This window comes from Diceros bicornis, chromosome X (assembly GCF_020826845.1).
Source record: "Diceros bicornis minor isolate mBicDic1 chromosome X, mDicBic1.mat.cur, whole genome shotgun sequence".
In the NCBI taxonomy this organism is placed as follows: Eukaryota; Metazoa; Chordata; class Mammalia; order Perissodactyla; family Rhinocerotidae; genus Diceros; species Diceros bicornis.
Window position 1 is genome coordinate 50,716,478 of NC_080781.1, and position 18,681 is coordinate 50,735,158.

Here is an 18,681-nt window from a genome sequence, read left to right on the forward strand (position 1 = left end):
GCCGTGTCAGGAAGGGCCTGAGATGTCGGGAACGAGGATGCATCCTCAGCTTCTGGCTGTCCTGAGAAGGTTTCCCTGGCAGAGTCCCGCCTGTGTGTCTTGGTGACACTTGCGGCCATCAGAAAGGAGGGGATAACTCACAGGTGCCAAGCGATTCATCTGGCCCTTGTCTTACAGGGTGTTCCTTAGGGATGAGGTTCAAAATGCCACTTGGTAATCCTTGAAATCTCCTAGTCATGGGGTGAGTTCTTGGTGTGAGCTCAGAACAGTGTCTGTTCACCACCAGATGGGAAGCATTTCAGTATTCTAATTGGTAAGGCTGTGTTCATGCACATCCACGGACCATCAGTTCCATGGCTTTCCCTGCTGGAGCCCCCACATCCCTGTCATGCCTCATCTTTCAAAGCTCCAAATAGGGTTCACACTCCAGCAGGTGGTTTTAATGTAACCACAGCACAAGACTGAGGAAAAAAACACAACCACCCAGGGATGACACACTTTAAGTACTCGAGAGCAATTGCCCCATTTGGGCGAGTTGGTAACACCAACACTGAGTGTGTAAACTGGAGGATTGTCCAAGACTATGGACCTCAGAATGACACGGGCTCAGAAGTCAACTTGGACAGCAAGGGATAGTGTGGGATCACTCACTGGCCAGGATTATGGTCCCTTATCTTTGCAAAGTAGAGCTCACCCGGGATCCAAAAGGCCAAGCCAGGGAGGAGGCTGGGGGCCTTCTAGGGAATTTCTGCCCTAAAGAGAATTGCATAAGGAAGGCAGAGGTGCTGAGAATCCTAGTTCACAGGGAGCAGTCATGTTTATGGAACGAGGCCTAGCAGTAGACTTAAAAGCTGCATTACAAATCTTTCCTCCTGGATACAAAACAAGCAGGAAAAGGAATTCAGAGTCCTGGACAAGGATCCCAGGATTCAAATTTAGGTCAGGGGTGAACCAGAGCCCCTAGAGGGGCCTCAGGAGGGAAAGTCCTGCCTGCCTTTAGTCGATTTGCAAATGACCTTCCTTGGGCCTTGTCCTCTCCACGTGCACGTTTTGATCTTCTTACATTGTTTTCCCCACTTAGAGCTGATGCAATCCCAGAGATTGAACTAGAAAACTATAAGTTCCTAAAATTTGGTGAGAAGAAACCTCAACAAGAGAAGCAGAAAACATTCCTTGTTCCTCCGGAATGTAGAAAGGCGGCCCCTGTCTGTGGCCCGACAAGGTCCTGGGTAGTGCTCTTTTAAAGATACCCACATTTCAATGGTTGTTGCTCTGCCTGTGAAAGTACGTTCAACAATTAAATCACAAGAGATTGGACGGGGGGCCCTGTCTGCTCCTGGAGGAGCTGAATGATAATGAAATGAACTTGTCCTCGGAGTTAGGAGGACTTGGGTGTGTCCCCACTTGCCAGGGAAGAGGCTGGCCATTCTCCCTTCTCCCACATACAATAAGCTAATGACCCAGAAGAGTTCTTGATTCAAGGAGAAATGTGAGACTCTGTGTCTCACTTACATGGCCACAGAAAGTGACAGAACCACACCACAACTCCCAGGCTGTAAAGGGAAAAGGACTTTAATATAATATTCAAATATGGCATTTATTATTTACAACAAATAACTACTGTCCCTCCCCAATGGATGAATAGGTGCTGGGGTAGAGATGTCAGGGAGCTGGGGTGGGGTCGTCCCCTCTCTCTTGGGCTTCGGGCGGCCCCAGGAATCAGCATACAATGCTCCCCTTTCTGTCAGGTGGGAGGAGCTGGCCTGGTGCATCACAAGCATCCCAGCTGTGTCCCGACTGCTGAGGATGGGGTTTCATTGGCCACTGGTACCGGGCTCGGGGTTGGGGCCTGGGGGCTGATTAGAAGAGTCAGGGTATATTGGGGACATGCCTCAGAATCATGGACCCCCACTCTGTACCCACTGCACTGGGTGCTCCAGACTCTGTGCTCAGTGCTGTCAGCCACCAGTACCCCATTTGTACCTGCCACGTGAATGATCATTTAGTATCACCTATTTCACAGAGGAGGAAACAGAGTCTCAGGAAGCTGGAGAGAGTCACCTCAGTCACAGGACTGCTCAGTAGTGGAGATGGGATCCCAGTGCCAGCTATCTGACTCCTCAAGGACACACTTAGCCCAACAATTTACTGAACCCCTAGGAGTCAGTCACCCTGACCCAGACACTCACTCACCCCTGACTTTGATGATGGCTGGTTCTTGTTGGCCTTTAGTATTCTGCAAGCCAACTAGGTCTGGGGCTTCAGCTGGCAGGACAGGCTGCAGATACAGGACAGAGAGGCACCTGTGAGCCTACCAGGAGCCAACCTCAGGTGTTTCCCCACTTCCTGCCCAGTAGCTGGAGTCTGGGTGTCCCAGACGTCGCCATGCAATAAGGCCTCGGGCTGACTGAGGAGACACAGAGACAGGCTCTCTGGACAGGCAAACAGAGAGAGTCCACCCTTGCCCTCAGCCAACTCCTGCCCAGCCTCACCTATCATTCTCATTGAGCAGCTCCATGTCCTGGAACCAGGCCCCAAATCACTCCTCAGGCTCTAGGTTGTAATTCTTTGCAGCCACCTGGAGCAGCAGGATCTCCCTCATGACTCGGTATTCCTGGGACCAGAGGCAGAGGAAAGGAGTGAATGCAGACAGGGCCTGGGGGGGGAGATGCTGCAGGGGCATTGTGGGGGGTCAGGAATGGGGCAGGGGACCAATCCTGGGAAAACTCCTTCCCTCTAGTTCCATCAAGGCTCTAACTGTTCTCAGAATGGGAATAATCAGCCCCTCTTCCAGGAAGTTTTCCTTGATGCCATCCTCCCCTCAACCCACCCACCAATTGGATGGGTCTCCCACTTCTCTGTTATCAAACTCTTCCACTCAATGTAACATACAGGGGGTGGAGCCAGGGACTGTTCTGCCCAGAGGGTCTCTGATTTCCACCTCTTTCCCCTCCCCTGCAGGGAATGTCACAGCTGCACACACCAGTCCTTTACTCAAGGTTGATCTCATTCCCCTGGAAGGCAGAGAGCAAGAGTCAATCAGACAGAGGCCCCTACCCTGACTAGCCCCCTATGCCCACACCTTCTCATGTTGCACTACTGCCAGGTCCCCAGAGGGGGCCGGGCATGCAGAGAAAACAGGACTTGGACCTAGGCCAGGCTCTGGGCTCCAGAGAAGGAGGAGATGGGAGTGAGGCTGAGGGACCTGGCAGCACAACCCTCTCTGATGACAGACTTGGAGGCGGAGACCTCAGGCAGAGGGGATTACTCAGCCACTTATGTGCTGCCTGACTTGGAGGGGCCCGACTTCTCTCTCCCTCCATGGGCAGCATGGGAGGGAGAGGCTGAGTCCAGCTCAGATAAAACCTCATGCAGCTGTGCCATCAGTCAGCTCTGAGCTTCCCCAACCTGGGGAACCAGAATGGGTGTCTCAGGTGGAGCCTCTGTTCACTCATCCCTAAGATGGGTCTGATGCCCCAGCTCCCAGGGGCGGCTGCGAGACACTCATGAGAGATGTGCCAAGTGCTGAGAGCTCAGAGCTCAGTTCGGGGACTCCCGCACTTCAAGGCTCAGGATCCTGGTCCTCCCTGCCTGGTCCTCAGGTTCACCCACCTCGAGATAATCACCCATCACCAGGTGCAGCCTCAGCAGTTCACCGAGGAAAGTGCCAAGATAGGGGATGACACTCTGTAACATCAGGGTACAGGTGGGATGAGCCCTTGCTCTCAAGTCAGCCCCCTGTAGACACTCCCCTCAAAAGTCCTCACCCTCAGCCTCCTGGCCCACCCCAGGGTTCCCACGGGGAGCAGCCTAGGACCCTTAGCAACCTCCCCTCAATTCCTCCTCCCTTCACACCCCAAGAACACCACACTTCTCCTCCTCACCTCCCAGGCCCAGCTTCTGGAAAAGCACAGGGTATGCAGTCCCTGGCCCTCCCCACAACAAACCCATCCTGCACCACCTCTTCCAGGCCCTCCTCCTGGTCACTTCTACTGGGGGATTCAGGCACTGTGCCACCAAGAGGAAGGGTCCTCTTCTCTTGATTTGAGGCCTCCAGCTGGGAGGGCAGAGCCCCTCCCCTACAGGCACACTCACCTGCTGCTGTTGCTGCTGCTTCTCCTCCACTCTCTGGGGGCTGATCTGCGGGGGGGGGCAGTCGTGGAGGGCCCCTCCTGCCAGGGCCAAAGAGAGTGTCAGCGGGCCATACTCACCTCACCCCATTTCTCTCCAGCACCACTGGCCTCCAAACCTGGACATCTGACTCGAAGCAACTGGTACCAATGCCACTCCATCCTCCAAGATGTTGTGATTCTACAACAAGCCCAGTTGCAACTCTCACTCTGGGTGTGAACTTAGGCTTTTCTCCTGCCCTCCCCAGGCCTGTTTCTTCATCTGGAAGGTGTGAGAACTCCAGCTACCTCACAGCTTCTCCTGAGGACACAGTGGCATATGACTGTCATCATTGTTCTCACCCTCACCCCTCCAGGTGGAGCAGGCAGAAAGCTCCCACATTCCTTTTCTCCCTCTTACTTCATGACCACCCTGTGAGGCCTGCACCACACAGTCACATCCTTTCCTTCCCTGATGAGGAGACAGAGACCGAAACAGGGGCAGTGAGCTGCTCAGGGGCCCACAGAGGAGAGGCCGCTTTCCTATTCCAGCCAGAGGCCCTGTTTCAACATCCTCACCTAACCCCCAGCCCCACCACTGACAACAGTCCCGTCCTCTGAGCTCTCAAAGCTTGGTCCTGGGCCGAGCCGTGGATGGAGAGGACGAGGTGTCTTGGGAGTCTGGTTGAGTGGCTCCTGCCTGCCCCAGTCCCGTGGAGTATCTGGCCCCCAGCCTGTGCCAGATGCCATGCCAAAGCCTTCTCCTCCCCAAGGAACCCCTCAGGACATTCCTCTGCACTAAACTCTTTCTTTATCCACTCAGGAACTGGACCTCAAGGTGCCACCTCTGATCCACAGGGAAGTGTATAACAGGACACTTTGCTTTCTCGTTTACATGAAGCTCCTAATGTCCTTTCAGCAGGATTCACTAAGAATCCATCAGTTGCCTAGACGCTTCTCATAAGCCACCTGGGGCATATGTCATTGCCAACCAGGCACTCACATGAGACTCCTGTGGTTGACTCAAGTGACTGCTCTAGGGGTCCAGGGTGGTCCCAGAATGCACACCATCTGTCTCTGGTCCAGCCGTTCAGACCCAAGGATGAGCAACCTGTTTGTCCACCTGAGCCATGGGAATCCTCTGCTGTGCATGTCCCTGGGGCAGGCAGGATGCCCTCCCCTTGGAGACGTGGTGAAGATAGAAGGAGCAGCAGGGGCCTGGCTTCCTGAGGACAGGTTTAGGCTGAGGACTAAACCCACCCCAACCACCCAACAGCCTGGAAGAAGCTACATCCAGCAGGATGGACATGCATGGAAGCCAGAGACCTGCTGATGGCGCCAGCACGGCAACTCGTCCTGGAACAGCCCAGCCAACACCCCTATGTCCCATGACCAGGGCATCCTGCCCAAAAATGGCACCCCACCGGCCCATGGGCCGACCAGATACCTCTGCTTGTTATTCTGGACAAGGTAGATGGGAATGTTTCAGAGAAAGTTCAAGTGAAAAACTATTAAAACCACAGCATGCCCAGTCCCCCTCCCCCTCTCTCCCATCCTCTCTTTCCAGACCCCTAGCCTCCACTCTACCTTGGGCATCAGTTCTCTTCTCAAGGACTCATCTTGGCTATAGAGCTACTTCAGTTTTTCAGAGCTCTCCTTGAGGGAAGGAGAAAGAGGGAAGGATAAATTTAGGGATAATGTGAGGGGTCTGAGTGCAAATCCCTTTTCTTTGACAACCCAAAAGATTCAGCCTGCCTGGAGCAGTGTTTTCACTGGGATCCTCTGAGCGCTAAGGTGTTGTGGGACTGGGAAGGGGCTCTCTTGTTGCTCACTGGGCTCTCCACTCCCCAGCTCTACAGAGCAGCTCTGTTTTGACCACTTTTAATTTCAAGTGGGCGTAGAGTTCTTTTGCTACAAACATTTGAATATCTCCAATGTGGCTCAACCCAGTACCTGGCATTTAGGGAAATCAAGTCCTGAAGCAGAACTGGTGCACTAAAGACACCAGGAGACTTACAGACCCACCACGGAGGCCCCGGCCCTGTCCCCAGCATTTGCTGCCTCCCAGGAATTCCCAGCTGACTGATGGGGCAATGGCAGACATACAGGAGCTCCCCCATCCACCCTGGTCCTCCTATGGAGAGGGGCCTACCCATCAGGAAACTTCCCCCATGTGTTCTTCAGGTTGCTTGTGGAGGTTTTCTGCAGAGCAGAGATGACAGTGTGGGGCGAGGAGAAGTTCTTCAGGATCTAGCACTCCTGGGGAAGGGAAGAGAATGAGCTCTGAGGTAGAGGCTGGAGCCCCGCTTGCTCTAGCTTCAGTCCTCTTCTATTTAAATCCCGCATGCCTGGACCACCTGGACCTAGTGCTCCACCACCCTCGCCCTGTCCTGGGCTGTCATTCTCGGGTCCCTGAGGCAGGTGGTGATGACAAGGCTGGCCACCCTTCTGAAGTGGTCGACGGTGGCCTGCACAGTGGGTGCCAGGTGCTCATTGCTGGGCTTGTTCCTCTTGCCCCAGGCGGAGCCCAGGCACTGAGAGGGCACCACCTTCCGGAAGAGCTCCTGGAGAACAGGGGGAGTGTCACCCAGCCCTGCCACATGCCAGCTCTGTGTCCAGAGTCCCCAGAGTCCCACACAGGGGTCACAGTATAGAGCTGGAGCTGAGGAAGCTCAGGATGTGGCCTGAGCCTTGTGAGAGTCCCTGGGTTTTCTTCTCTGTCCATCGAGGGCACCCAGCACAGGATGACCCAGGACCCAAGACTGGCAGGGAAGGAAGAGAGGCATTTGCACCCAGCCCATCCTGGCTAACTCCAAGCTCCAGACGGTGGCTCAACTCGGCTCATCCCAAGGGGGCATCTTCCACCACCCTGATCCTCCTCCGGTCCCACTCCCCATTCTGATGCACATTCCCCCATGGCAGCTACAAACACGGGCCTTTTCTGTCTCCCTTGTAGTGAAGTACACATCAGGTGTCTAATATGTCCTGAGGATGTTGAGCCTCCTGAGCAGATGGTTGGGCTACTGTGGACCTGGCTGCACACAGTGAGTTCCCCTCCACCACTGATGGGCCAGGCCCTGCCCAGCTTTCCATCTCTTGTACCTCCCGGAGTCGGCACAACCACTGTGTGCAGCAGGTCCTCTTAATGTCCACCTCTATGGTCTGCAGGTCGACAGCGAAGTCTTGGGGGTACAGAAAGTTGCCCAGGTCGTACGGTTGGTAAGGGGTGGAGTTGGGATTTGGGCCCAGATCATAGGAGACCGGAGAAGGTCAGGGGCAAGCATGGCAGAGGGAAGGCCTGCTCCACCCAGCCCTGAGAGCCCAGCTTCTCACCACATCCATCAAGGTCAACTGCTCCACCACCAGCTTAGAATGGAAGGCCACGAGGTTAGGCTTCTTCTCACACTACTTAACAGCCACAGGTGGAGATGTACTTCCCACTAGAAATGATGGTCCAGGCGACCCCAGCTCAGCAGCTCCCACTCCTGCTGGAGCCGATGTTGACCCTTACTCCAGCTCCAACACTGCTGATGGAGGGGACGCTGACTCCAGCGCTAGAATGGGTGGTGTCAACGGAGCTGGAGCCAGCTCTACCTCCACCACTGTCCACTGCTGTGCTTCTGCCATTAGCTGGAGCTCCGCAGCTGGCACTGGAGCGGGCTAAAGAGAAAGGTTCACCCACATAGCTGACTTTCCGTGTGTCCTTCTAAACACAGGAATGATCCCACTTCCCTTCCAGGAATACCCAGCCTGCAGTCCCCCTTACCCTCTGGCTCTGGCTCAGTGGCCTCCAGAAGCTCACACTGGGCAAGGGTTAGAGGGTCACGACACCTCAGCTCTGAACCAGGCAAGGTTACCTTCATGTACATCCCCTTTATCTTGAAAAAGGGACAGCTCCAGTCTGGTCCCGCCCTAGTTCTGGTCCAACCCCGTCATCTCAAGGTCCTGAGTGTGGAGACCCTCTGCTCCTGCTCTCATTTCAGAGCAGCACTGGATGGTGTGGGTGGCCTCATGCACCTGCCCCTTTTCCAGTGAGTTTGTGGAGTTGAAACCATTGGGCAGCTCCTCGACGACCTCCTGAGTGGAGTTCTGCAAAGACTGCCCAGGAGCTGGGACAGAAGGAATCAGGGGCCGCCTGCACACTGCCACTGGGGTCAACCACCAAGAGAAAGGCTGCTCCTCAGTTCAGGCACAGAGGGACATCCTTGCAAAGAACTCTGGTCAGGGAGGGAAGGAGATGAAACCTCTAGGGCTCGGTAACATATGAGTAGTGGAGCTCACCTTCTCATGCTGACAGCCATGACCTGGGCTATGAACATGACAGACTCACCATGCTTCTGACACCTAAGAAGCAGCTCCTGCCTAGAAATGACCTGCCCCTCATGACCTACCTACCCCCCTCCTCACAAACACACACACACACACGCACACACACACACACACACGGTGAGGAGTAAGGGGTGTGGGGCTGATCAGGTGGGATCACAGTTGTGTCTTGGCCTGCACTAGCCTTTCCTGGGCTGCCCCGTGTTACCCTTCACTGCCTCCTGCCAGACGCCCAGAGATGTCGGGGATGAGGGCTGAGCCAACATCGGCAACAACCAAAAAGATTCTCTTTCTGGGCTTTTTTGAGACCAGATCCTCCAAAAGTTGGGATACAACAACAAAATATTTTTGCCTGTGGACTGTCTCCAGTCAAGTGAGCTGGATGGGGGGCTGTGGGTGCCTGGTTACCAGAGTTCTAAGATCTGTTGAGGTCTATGACCAAGGAAGTGAGGTCATTTTTCAAGGTTCCTTTACCTCGGCCCCTTCCCTCAATCAGACTTGTCCAGAGCTGCCCCCTGTGCCCGGGCTGCTCACCCTCCTCCCCCATGTCATCTCCTGAACTGTACACAAGGAGCCTACACCGACCTAGCCACAGCTCCCTGGAAACCTCAGTCGGGTCCTAGCTTTGAGGAGACAGAGATGAATGCAGTCCTCCTTTTTCTTACCAGTTCTGCATCCTGGGAAAATCCCTGTGCCTCTCAGGTCCTCCCCAGTCTCCAAACCTGCACCATGGGGATCAGGCTACTTCCTAGGGATGTCATCTGGTGTATATGACATAATATCTATTACTCCTCTGGGCTGGTGTCACATGTACATAAGGCACAAACTTAGAGATAGAAGAATAACAAGAAGGGGTGACAGGTAGCACAGAACACCACTCAAAACAGACCTGGGTTCTAGCAATGTGATATTGGGACAGTCGCTTCCAACTTGGCCTCATTTTCAGGTCAGCATCATGAGGGGGTTGAAACTAATGGAAATATAGATCCTGCCATCCTGTGGCATAAAACCATTCAATTGTTTCCTGTTTTATGGAGAATGAGACCCAAGTGCCTCATCTTGGCCTATGAGGTGGGCAGCTTCCACAGCAGTACCCAGTAAGCCCCACCCATGGTACAGCCATCCCAGTGGAACCACTAAGTAGTTAGTAACTGGCTTCTTAATATAATAACAGCCAAAGTGATGGGATGTCTTGTCAAAACTTTAACTAAAAAAGACTCTCACTTCCGCTTAATCTCTCTCTCATGTTCCATCTCTGTCTCTCTCTCTCACTGTCGAATCCCTGTAACTGAGGAATAAAACATCAGTGTTTTGGGGCTGCCCAATGTGGAGGCCTATAGAGGAGAGAAGCACGGGAGTGCCCAGGCCAACAGACAGAAAGAAACTCAGTCTCTCAGTCCAAACTGAACCCTGGAGGCTGAGAGTGAACTTTGGGGCCAGTCCTCCCCCAGTTGAGCCTCAGTTGAAACCACAGCCCCAACCTGTTAACTCATGAAGCAGAAGCACCCAGCTAAAACATGCCTGATTACTGATCTACACAAATTGTGCGATAGTCCACATTTGTAGTTTTGAAATGCAAGGTTGGGGCAATGAAGTCAGAGCAGGAAAGGTAACTGACACAGCCTACCAGGCCCTGGCCCCACCTTCCACGCCAGCTCCTGTTCTCTCCTCACAGGATCCCTCCAGCCACACTGGCCACCTTTCTAACCTCCTCTGGCCAAACTCACTTCTGCCTGTGAGACTCAGGACCAGTGGTGCCATCTCCCTGACACACTACTCCCAGACTCGTGCAGGGCAGGCTCCCTTTAGTCATTCTGGTCCCAGAAAACGTCACCCTAGTGAGACCTTTCAGACCCTCCTACCCAGTGATGCCCAGCCCTCCCTCACAGCCCCATGCTGTGTTTCTCTACAGCACTTGCTCTTTTCTTGCTCATGTCTTTGCTTTTGTCCATTTCCCCTCTAGACTATGAGCTCTTGGCAGCCAGGGACCACTTGGTCATTTTCATCCTGCACTTTGGCCCACCAGGGCACCTGGCACAGGGTGAGTGCTCAGTGTACAGCTGCTGAATGAGTACATGGGAAGATCTTGCACCCCTCCCCCTGCTTCTGACCAACTTTGATTGTGGAGATGAACGCTAGTAACAGGAGGTACAAATTGTTTCTGAGGCAGCGGGACAGCCAGAAAGACCTCTGCTTGACACTTCGCTGCTCCAGGAGGTCAAGTAAAGTTCAGTGGACACTGACTATATTCCAGGTTCACAGCAGAAGGACTTGATGTGTATATATATTATGTAATGGTTACCAAAATAAGTTTAGTTAACAATCACCAAACAGAAATAAAAGGTTTTTTCCTGGTGATGAGAAGTTTTAGGATCTACTCTCTTAGCAACTTTCAAATGTACCACACAGCAATGTGAACTTGCAAAGTGCTGTATATAAAGTATATCTCAATACCATTGAAAAAAATAAAACAAAAACTCACTGGCCACCACTGACACAAGAGGCTGCCTGCCCCCTGGTGGCCAGCACGACCACTGCAGCCCTCGCCAAAACTCCACTAAACAGAAAGGAACCTTTCTTCGGGTGTCCTCAAGACAGAGGCTCTCCAGGGTCCCAGCGGTAAATGAGCAGGACCTGTCACCTTCGAGGGATTGGGAGGAATCTGTGGAGCCTACCTTTTCCCCCATCTTGCTGTCCCCCACTAGATGTCCTCTAATCCTGAGTCATCCAACCTCAACCAATACAATGACTCCCCTCTGCCTCCAGATGAGAACCCCGAGGGTCCAACAAGGACTGGTCTTCTCTCTCATCTCTATACTTGGTATCCAGTGCTCTGGCATCTTGTTCCTTATCCCCAGTTCTCATCCACCCAAGCCCGCAAGCCTCCTCAGTTCCAAACGTTCTCAAGTGGATGGAAAGCATTTTCTCAGCGTTGCAGAGCAAAGTAGGTCATCAACAGAGAACTTCGTCCAACAGACATGTTGCTAGTGCATGGAACCCATGGAGTCACCCGCTGGATGCACTCTACTTTATACAGGAGGACACTCACTGAGGTCTTTTCTTCTGTTCCCAATGCCTACACAAGGAGAGGATGGGCTCATCCCAGTTCTGTGAGCCCACAGAGGTGGACTGCAGGACCCCAGTCCTGTGCTCTCCAAGCTGGGCCAGTGACGGGTCTGGAACAGGTAGAAACCTAGGAACCTTAGGGATTCCTCTGCCCATCTCTGGGCCCCTGGGCATGTATCTAGGAGAACTGATGCTATGGCCCTGTGGGAGAATTGCCTCCAACCTCTCTCCCTCCTGCCTCTTGTCACTTCCCTGGTGTCGGCTCTTTCTTGCCTGCACCTCCACGGCCCCCACATGAGAAGTCAGTGTGAGTGGGTGTGCTTGTGCACATGTGATGATGAGGAGAGGAAAATGACCCCATATGGAGAGGGGTGGGCAGCAAACCCCTAGGATCTTAATGCCTCTCATTACCAAAGGAAACCTGAGGGAAGGGGCAGAGCCTTGGCCAAGGAAGCTGGAACTCTGTCTAGTCTTTGGGACCCTGACTACCTCCTGTGGTCTGGGCCAGTACTTGCCTCTTTCTGGGCCAGTTTCCCCACTGTACAGTGAGGGGTAGGATGTGCAACAGCACAAGCATGTGCTCGGCCAGGACAAGTCATCAGGTACCATCGATACAGTAAGTATACTTTAAGTGTATTGAATACATTAATATTGCTGTGCAATCATCACCACAATCCATCTTCAGAACTCTTCTCATCCTGCAAAACTGAAAGTCTATACACATTCATGAATAATTCCCCATTCCTCCTCCTCCTAGCCCCTGGCAAACACCATTTTACTTTCAGTCTCTCTGAATCTGGCTATTTCAGGAACCTCATAGAAGGGAAATCACACAAGGTTGTATTTTTGTGACTGGCTTATTTCATTTAGAGTAATATCCTGAAGGTTCATCCACGGTGTGCCATATCTTAGAATTTCCTTCCTTTCTTAAGGATGAATAATATGCCATTGTATGTATATACCACATTTTGCATATCCATACATCCCTGGACAGATACCATAGCCGGGCCCAAAACCTAGCCCAAAATAAAATGGGGCCCCAACCAGATTTTTATCAACGGTCCCCTGGAGACTACTTTCTTAAGCCACGTTCTATATGATATTTACTAAGGATCTAGTCTTGGGCCATGAGTTGCTTTTCAGAAACTCCTATTTTTCGTTCTTGAGCAAGTTTCAACTGGTTTGAGCCTATGAGACCACAAGACAGCTGGCAAGACTCAAACCGTGACTGCACAAGTGACTGGAGGATGACCTGTGGGACCAAGAACTCCCCTGCCAATCATGTTAAGGACACCGCCTTTTGAACGTGGGATGTATGACAGAACATGAAAATCTTCTTGAGCAAAATGTCTAGAACTGACCCCAACCTTCCTGCACCCACTCCTTTGAGATTAAAAAGCCCTTTTCAACTGCCCATTGGGGAGAAGGATTTAACCTTTGTCTCCTGTCATCCTGCTGGCCAACCTCGTAATAAAGCTTTTTCCCTTCTACAAGAGCGGGTATCCCATGGTTGCCTTAAGGGGTGCATTGGGCAGCGAGCCCTTCCTTGGTTACAATACTTGGGTGGTTTCCAAGTTTTAGCGATTATGAATAATGATGCTATGAATATGGGTGTTGAAATATGTTTTGAAGAACATGCTTTCCACTCTTTGGGGGGGTATATACCCAGAAGTGGAATTGCTGGGTCTTATATAATTATAGTTTTAATTTTTTGAAGGAATTGTTGTACTGACTTCTACACAAAGCACATATTTTATATTCCCAAGATAGTGCACAAGGGTTCCAACTTCTCCACATCTTGGCCAACACTGGTTCTATTCTTTTTGTTGTTCTTCTTCTTTTTATATTTTGATAGATGCCATCATAATGAATGTGAGGTGATCTCTCACTGTGTTTCTGATTTGCATTTCCCTAATGATTACTGATGTTGAGCATCTTTTCATATGTTTATTGGTCCTTTGCAGATCTTCTTTGAGGAAATGTCTACTCATGTACTTTGTTCAATTTTGATTTGGGTTGTTTGACTTTGTTGTTGAATTTAGGAGATCTCTATCTATTCTGGATATTAAGGCCATGTCAGATACATGGTTTGCAAATATGGTCTCCCATTCTGTGGGTCGTACTTTTACTCTCTTGATAATGGCTTTCGAGACAAAAAACTTTTTAATATCCATGAAGTACAGCATGTGTATTTTCCTATTTTATTGCCTGCTCCTTTGGTGTCATATCCATGAAATCATTACCAAATCCTCTCTTGTAAAGTTTTGTCTTATGTTTGCTTCTAAGGGTATTATAGTTTTAGGTCTTACATTCATGTCTTTGATTCACTGGGAACTAAGCTTTGTATAAGGCGTTAGGTAAGTGTCCGAGTTGATTCTTTTGTATGCAGATATCCACTTTTTCCAGCACAAATTCAGACTTTTCCCCATTGAATAATCTTAGCACCCTTGTCCAACATCATTTGATGACATGGGTGAGGGTTAATTTCTGGGCTCTCAATTCTGTTTCCATTGGTCAATATATCTGTCTTTATGCCATGACAATGCTGTTTTGATACTGTAGATTTGTAGTCAGTTTTCAATCAGGAAGAATCTGTCCTCCAACTTAATACCTCCTTTCAAGATTATTTTTGGTATCTGGGCTTACTTGAGACTCCATAAGAATTTTAGGATGCATTTTTTCCATTTCAGCACAAAACGTCCTTGGGATTTTGATAAGGACTGCACTGGATTTGTTGATCTCTTTGGATAGTGTTGACATCGTCACAATAAGGAGTCTTACAACCCATGGTGAGGGGATGTCTTTCATTTCTAGTAGTGCCAGGTGGCTGTTGAGGTTGAGGGGGTGGCACTCCTCAAGTTAGTCATGCAGAAACCCACAATTCCTCCTCACTGTGCCTTCACCATTTCCTTAGAACACATCGACCATCAACAGAGGGGAAAATGCATGTAAAATGCACGTGGTAAGTTTTCAAGGACTGGGGGTGCATGGAGCACACATTTCTTCCACTCCTCTCCATTAGCAAAAACTACGGACTGAACCAGGAGACTCCAACAAATGGGGACTGTGGACTAACCAAGGGACAGGGAGTCAAGTTCCTGGTAGAATCATCTGCCAGCTCAAGATGACCCACTAAGCCTTTGTCTGGCACTGCGGACTAGCTAAGGGCTAGGACTGATGCTCTGATAGATCATCCTGTCAATCTAGACTGACCCATTGACCCCGGACTGAAAAGCCAGTTAGATCGGGAGCTCAACGCAAAGAGAGTGGATCTCAGATCTGAGAGGAACTTACCAACAGCACTCGGAAACAGCAAAAAAGATGGAGAACTCAAAGTTTTTGTGGGTACCAATGCCTGTGTTTCTCATCCCCAAAGCCATCAGATGTCTCCTTTGGATCACACTGCTGCCACCAACCTGGTACAAAACAAAATAAAACTGAGTAAATTTTAAATATCTTATTGGCTTTATTCAACAGTTCATGAATCAGGCAGGATCCAGTCTAGCAGAGAGAAAGGAGCTCCAAGGAGCTGTACAAATGAAAGACTTTTATAGGCAGAAGGGAGCAAGAACAAGGAAGTTACACTAGAGAAAAAAGTGGGTTGGTTACTGCAAGGTTACCTTCCTTTAGGGGATGGCAGGGCTCTATCAGGAAGATGACCTACCTGCTGCTCATCAGGCGATTCCTGATTGACTGGTTTAAGATTCCATTCATGGGAGGGCCAAAAGTCTAATTAAGTCTCGGCTTGTTGACGTGGGGCTTAGCCTAAGTGGCTCCATTTGGGCCTGGTGTCTTGTTTTAAACACATGGCTTCTGCTGGTCCCTGATTTCCCCAGTTACAACCCAGCTGTTCGTTCACTGATCATTGTTGGTCATACACTCACTGCACCTGCCTCCATTCCTTCCCCTTCAACACTGTAATCTCACACACCGCTCCTCCTGACACTATCATGACGTCTCCCACCACACGTCACCATACCTTCCATACTGCCAGCATGATGATTCATAAACACCACCACCATTTATGGGCTGAGAGGGCTGCCCATGCACTGGGATTCTGGAGTTGCAGGGTCTGTCAATTGGCCTCCAATCACCTATTGTACCCCAGCTGAAGGGCTTACCCGGCAGAGATACTCAGTTGTAGCCAAGTCCATCGAACAACATCATCTTTGCCCAAGGCTTCCTTCAAAATGCTCCACTCACTTTCTGTCCCAACTACTCCTTGAGGGGTCATTTTAGGGTAGACTTCGAGGCCATCTTGGTGATTTTGTGCCCAGCCCCAAACAGCTCCTGGCCAACAAACACTTTAACCATATCCCCTGAAATCATATAGCACAGGTAACCAGTGAATGCGTTCAAATTACTGGTTTTACCACCAAGACCCCTAGTTAATATTCTACACGCAGAGCGTCCACTTTTGGGTTTTACTGTGGGCTGATATCACAAGGCTCTCAGCCAGTGAGGTTCTCTCTTCCCCAGCCCTCTGAGCAGCTTTCTCCAGGCTATACTCTGCAATGCATCATTGTTTCTCTCTCAGCCTGCTTGGCGCAGGTCGCAGGTCCCCTGAGTTTCCTGCCCTGACTGGCTACCACCAACCCATAGAAACAATGTCAGTCCTATAGCACTGGGTGTTTCAGTTCTACTAGGATTGACTGACTGGACTGGGCACAGGTGTGGTGGCCCTAACCACACAAAATCAGGAAACTGAGGCAACCAATATATATTGAAAACCTTAACACAACATGGACAAAAACTCCATAAGAACCTATCCTAGCCTTTGTACAACAGTCTCATGAGTCTCTTGCCTAAATGGTTTTAGAAAATGGCCTGGCCCTAGACTGTCTATACCGGCCAAGGAAGGAGGGGTTTGTGCCTTTCCTAGAACCACTTGCTGAATGTACATCAACACACAAGTTCAAACATACCTCCACCAGATGGCCGAAGAGGTTAAAATACGGCATAATATTACTCAAATGTTTGAACAGATACCCTAGGCCTCCGAGATCACTAACCTATTTTCATGGCTGGTCTCTCCAAGTTGGGAACAAGGGAAACGGACTGGATTTTAGACTGTTGCTTGTATAATCATAGGATTTGTTACTATAGCCCTCATCAGATGCTTACTCTCTTGGCTACAACCTGTTCTACCCCTAAGAACTCCACTAATTACCATTATTAAATATCCCAACCAACCTAAAATTAACCAATACTCTGATTAATTTAAAAAATTCACAATTTATATGGGGGAAAAGCTGCTCAACATAGAATACACCATTTTAAGCATTTCAAAGTACACAGTTCAGTGGCTTTTAGTACAATGATTATGTCATGTGGCTATCACCACTATCTAATTCCAGAACACTTTCTACACCCCCAAGCAAACCCATACTCATTCACACTCTATTTTCTCCTAACCCAAGCCCATGGAAACAGCTCATCTGTTTTCTCCCCCTATGGATTTGCCTATTCTGGACATTTCATTCAAATGGCATCCTGCTATCTGTTGCCTTTGTGGACGGCTTCAGTGAGCACAAATGTTTCAAGGTTCATGCATGGCCTAGCATGTAGCAGTACCTTATTCCTTTTTGTGGCTCTATAATATCCTATATTATGAATAGGCCACATTTGGTTTATGCAGTCATAACTGGATAGAAATTTGGGTTTGTTCCACTTTTGGACCATTGTGAACAATGTCGCTTTGAATGTCCAAGGGCAAGTTTGCTCTTTTGGACATATCTACCATGGACCTCTCCAGGTTAATCGTAATTCTAGGTTTAAGATATTAAAAAATGCCAAGTTCTTTTCTGCAGTGACTACATCATTTTACTTTCCCATCAGTAATGTATGTGGGTTTCCCTTTCTCCACATCTTTACCAACACTTGCTATTTTCCATTATGTTGAATATAGCCTTCATTTTGAGTGTGAAATAGTAACACACTGTGTTTTGAACTTGCATTTTCCTAATAATTAATGATACTGAGCATCTATCTTGTGCTTATTGGCTATCTATGTATTTCCTTGAGACATTTCTATTCCAGTTGGTTACCTCTTTTCACTGACTTGTCTTTTATAATTGAGTTCTAAGAGATCTTTATATAGTCTCAAAATTAGAGCCTTCCCACTTATATAAGTTGCAAATAGTAGGAGACATCAATACCCCACTTTTAACAATGGCTAGAATATCCAGACCGAAAATCAGGAAATAGCGGACATGAAAACATTAAATACTAAATGGACCTATCAGACACACACAGAACATTTTACTGGACAGCAACAAAATGCACACTCTTCTCAAGGTCACACACAGTATTTTCCAGAACAGATCATGTGTTAGGTCACAAAACCAGTCTTAGATTAAGAAGACTGAAATCATACCAAGTATCTTTTCCAAACACAATGGCATGAAACCAGAAGTCAATAACAGAAGGAAAACTGGAACATTAATAATACATGGAAGTTTAACAAAAAACTCTTATACTTAAAAGTAGATCAAGGGTCCAGCCCCGTGCTGTAGTGGTTAAGTGCGTGCACTACACTGCTGGCACCACCGGTTTGGATCCTGGGCATGCACCAAAGCACCACTTGTCAGGCCATGTTGTGGGGCGTCCCACATAGTTTCTACAATAAATTGTCTTGAGAAAACTGGATAACCACATGTAGAAAACTGAAATTGGACACCTATTTTACACCACACTAAAAATGATCCCAAATGGAATGAAACACTTAAATGTAAGACACCAAATATAAAACAACTAGAAGAAAATATAGAGAAAAAAGCCCCATGAAACTGGTCTTGACAATGATTTTTCTGGATATAACATCAAAAGTGCAAGCAACGAATGCAAAACTTAACAAGTGGGATGACATCAATCTAAAAATCTTCTGCACATCAAATGAAACAATCGGCAAACTAAAGGGGCTCATATCCACAATATATAAGAAACTCTTACAACTCAACAGCAAAGAAACCAACAAAACAATATGAAAATGGTCAAAGGACCTGAATAGATACTTTTCCAAAGAAGACATAAAAATGGTCAACAGGTACATGAGAAGATGCTCGTAATCACTCATCATCAGGGAAATGAAATCAAAACTAGAATTAGAGATCACCTGACACATGTTAGAATGGTTATTCTCAAAGATACAACAGACAACAAGTGTTGGCGAGGCTGTGTA

General features: G+C 49.3%; 1 long non-coding RNA gene across 14 annotated transcripts in view; it reads right to left on the bottom strand.

Annotated features, from left to right (window-relative positions):
• LOC131401054 (uncharacterized) overlaps positions 1-18,681 on the bottom strand; it is a 67,783-nt gene that overhangs the window by 36,848 nt on the left and 12,254 nt on the right. For 6 of the 14 annotated variants that reach the window (XR_009217525.1, XR_009217524.1, XR_009217518.1 and 3 more), the window contains 4 exons: positions 14,796-14,917; positions 6,262-6,368; positions 5,697-5,765; positions 2,493-4,581 (listed from right to left, as the gene is read on the bottom strand). This is a non-coding gene — a long non-coding RNA (uncharacterized LOC131401054). Of the gene's footprint in view, positions 1-2,193; positions 2,279-2,492; positions 4,582-5,696; positions 5,766-6,261; positions 6,369-14,795; positions 14,918-18,681 lie in introns of all 14 variants that reach the window. The other 8 variants (XR_009217526.1, XR_009217521.1, XR_009217523.1 and 5 more) reach the window with 8 other exon arrangements.